This window comes from Apium graveolens, chromosome 4 (assembly GCF_009905375.1).
Source record: "Apium graveolens cultivar Ventura chromosome 4, ASM990537v1, whole genome shotgun sequence".
Lineage (NCBI taxonomy): Eukaryota > Viridiplantae > Streptophyta > Magnoliopsida > Apiales > Apiaceae > Apium > Apium graveolens.
The window spans coordinates 97,562,889-97,566,677 of NC_133650.1; the positions used below are offsets into that span (position 1 = coordinate 97,562,889).

The 3,789-nt window shown below is 41.5% G+C and overlaps 1 non-coding gene across 1 annotated transcript; it reads right to left on the bottom strand.

Annotated features, from left to right (window-relative positions):
- Positions 1 to 1,076: 1,076 nt before the first annotated feature.
- LOC141722553 (small nucleolar RNA R71) lies at positions 1,077 to 1,183 on the bottom strand. Its single transcript, XR_012575568.1, has one exon. It is a non-coding gene; the product is annotated as a small nucleolar RNA R71 (small nucleolar RNA).
- Between the last annotated feature and the right edge of the window lie 2,606 nt (positions 1,184 to 3,789).

Sequence of the window (3,789 nt, forward strand, 5' to 3'; positions counted from 1 at the left end):
CTATTCAACTTCTATCTTAATTTTGGATGTTTGGTAGAATGGTATTAGTACAACGAAAGTTGGCTTTTATCAGTTTCGTGTTGTTCAATTAATTTCATCACCGTTACATGTTAAGGGTAATAACAATAACTATTGAAGGAAGTAGTAATGAAGTTATGATCTCATGTGTGTTTAATATTGTTAATTGAAGTGTCAATTAAGTGTTTAATTCTCGTAGTTAATTCTAGTTAATAACTAGTTAATCAAATCTATGTGTTATTGTCTTAATATTGAGAAGTAATCATACATTGGTGAGTAAGTGTTAATTGAGCATAATTAGTCTGAGTCTCTATGGGAACGAACTAGAAAGTATTCTATATTACTTGCGAACGCGTATACTTACGTATATTATTAGCGCGTGTTTTCCGCCCTGACAAGTTTTTGGCGCCGCTGCCGGGGACTCGGCGTATTTGTTTAGTTTATGTACTTGCCATCAATGGTCGTTAGGCTCATTGATTAAGACGTGTTACTTATCATTTCCGGTTGTGTTTCAGGTACTTTAGCGAGCGTTTATGCAAACACGTTCTCGTACTCGCAAGAGGACTTTAGATACGGCTAAGGAGACAGACTCAGTTCTTGATATTTCGGAGAAGATAGATTTTGAAGATTCGGATAAAGAGAGTGAGTAGAAAGAACCAGTAATCATGGGTGATCGTATAGTTCCAGCAGATCCAGCTCTTATGGACTTTTCTCGCCCTAAAATTGATGACATTCAGTCAAGCATCCTTCATCCGGCTATTCAGGCTAACACTTTTGAAATCAAGCCGGGCACTTTTCAGATGGTGCAGAATTCTGTTTCTTTCGGAGGTGCTGTAACTGAAGATCCCAACATGCACATCAGGAATTTTGTCGAGATCTGTAGTACTTTCAAATATAATGGTATGACTGATGAGGCTATCAAGATGAGGCTTTTCCCATTCTCTCTGAGGGATAAAGCTAAGGACTGGTTACATTCTGAACCAGCTGGGTCCATCACTACTTGGCAAGATCTTGCGCAAAAGTTTCTGGTAAAGTTCTATCCAATGGCGAAGACTACAGCTATGAGGAGTGCTCTTACTCAGTTTGCGCAGCAACCAACAGAATCTATGTGCGAAGCTTGGGAGCGCTACAAGGAGATGTTGAAAAAGTGTCCACATCATGGTATGCCTGAGTGGATGGTGATCACTGGTTTCTATAATGGTTTGGGGGCCCAATCTCGGCCCATGCTCGATGCAGCAGCTGGAGGCGCCTTGTGGGCCAAAAGCTATAATGAGGCTTATAATCTTATTGAAACTATGGCTTCAAATGAGCATCAAAATCCAACTCAAAGGATGATGCCTGGGAAGGTAGCAGGTATTCTGGAAGTTGATGCAACTACAGCTATTGCAGCGCAGCTCCAAGCGCTGTCTATGAAGGTCGATTCTTTAGCCACCTATGGAGTCAATCAGATAGCTATGGTCTGTGAGCTTTGTGCAGGTTCTCATGCTACGGATCAGTGTTCTCTTGTTAATGAATCTGTTCAGTATGTGAACAATTATCAGCGACCGCAACAGCCTGTGCCAGCTACTTATCATCCTAACAACAGAAATCATCCCAATTTCAGCTGGAGCAATACTCAGAATGCTATTCAGCAACCATATCAGCAAGGCGTAAGTAAATAGTTTAATCCACCTGGATTCCAGCAACCACAACAGTATGCTCAAAGGAAATCATATCCTCAACAAGGAGGTGCTGTTCCACCTTCTAGTGCTGATTTCGAGGAACTCAAGCTGTTGTGCAAAAGTCAGGTTGTTTCCATCAAGACCTTGGAAAATCAAATCGGTCAAATAGCCAATGCAGTGCTCAATCGCCAACCTGGCACACTTCGCAGTGATACTGAAGTTCCAGGAAGGAAGGAAGCTAAAGAGCAAGTCAAGGCTATTACCTTAAGGTCTGGAAAAGTTGCTGATGCTGAAAAAGCAAAAGACGGAGAAGCTGAAGTTGGTGATGAAGAAGAGAAGCAAAAGGAGAAAGCGACAGAACCAAGGAAAACTACTGTTGAACACACTTTGCCTGAGGGTAATACAGGGGAGAAACAGCTCGATCCTCCACCACCTTTCCCTAAGAGATTGCAACAACAAAAACTGGATAAGCAGTTCGGTAAGTTTCTGGAGGTGTTCAAGAAACTTCACATCAACATACCTTTCGCTGAGGCTCTGGAGCAAATGCCTAGTTATGTGAAATTCATGAACAGTATTCTTTCAAGGAATTCTTTCAAGGAAGGTGAAACTGGATGACCTTGAGACCGTTGCTCTAACAGAAGAGTGCAGTGCTGTGCTGCAACATAAATTACCTCCAAAGCTTAAAGATCCAGGTAGCTTCACCATTACTTGCACCATTGGCAAGTTGTCTTTTGACAAGTGCCTGTGTGATTTGGGAGCAAGCATCAATCCGATGTCGTTGTCTATCTTCAAAAAGTTGAATTTGCCTGATCCAAAGCCCACCTACATGTCTCTACAATTGGCTGATCGTTCTCTTACATAACCACGAGGCATAGTGGAGAACGTGTTAGTAAAGGTGGATAAGCTCTTCTTCCCTGCAGATTTTGTTATTTTGGATTTCGAGGAAGATAAGAAGATCCCCATAATCTTGGGAAGACCTTTCTTGGCTACAGGCCGTACCTTGATAGATGTGCAGAAAGGTGAACTTATTATGAGGGTGCAGGATCAGGATGTGACATTCAATGTATTCAAAGCGATGAAATTCCCTACAGAAGACGAGGAGTGCTTAAAGGTGGATTTGATTGATTCTGCGGTAACTTCAAAACTTGATCATATGCTAATGTCTGACACATTAGAGAAAGCCTTAGTGGGGGAGTTTGATAGTGATGATGAGGATGGCAATGAGCAACTACAATATCTAAATGCTTCTCCTTGGAGGCGAAAGCTAGACATGCCATTTGAATCTCTTGGTACTTCTGATCTCAAGAATGCTGAAGGAAAGCTCAAACTATCTATTGAGGAAGCACCTACTTTGGAGCTTAAACCATTGTCTGAACAGTTGAGGTATGCCTTTTTAGGTGATGCATCTACTTTACTTGTTATTATTGCATCTGACCTTTCAGGTAGTGAGGAAGACAAGCTCTTGAGGATTTTGAGAGAATTCAAATCGGCTATTGGATGGACTATAACAGATATCAAAGGGATCGGCCTTTCGTACTGCATGCATAAAATTCTGCTAGAAGAAGGTAGTAAGCCAACTGTTGAGCAACAGCGACGACTTAATCCTATCATGAAAGAAGTGGTGAAGAAAGAAATTCTGAAGTGGCTGGATACAAGAATCATATATCCTATTTCTGACAGTTTTTGGGTGAGCCCCGTGCAATGTGTACCTAAGAAAGGAGGTATTACTGTGGTAGCAAATGCGAAGAACGAGCTCATCCCCACTCGAACAGTCACAGGATGGTGGGTATGCATGGATTATAGAAAGTTGAACAAGGCCACGAGAAAGGATCACTTCCCTCTTCCATTTATTGATCAAATGCTTGATAGGTTGGCTGGTCATGAGTTTTATTATCTTCTGGATGGCTATTCGGGGTATAATCAAATTTGCATTGCACCAGAGGATCAACAGAAGACTACCTTTACTTGTCCATTTGGCACGATTGCTTTTCGTAGAGTTTTGTTTGGCTTATATGGTGCACCTGCCACTTTTTAAAGATGTATAATGGCTATATTCTCTGATATGATTGGAAATAATGTTGAAGTGTTCGTGGACGACTTCTCCGTCTCT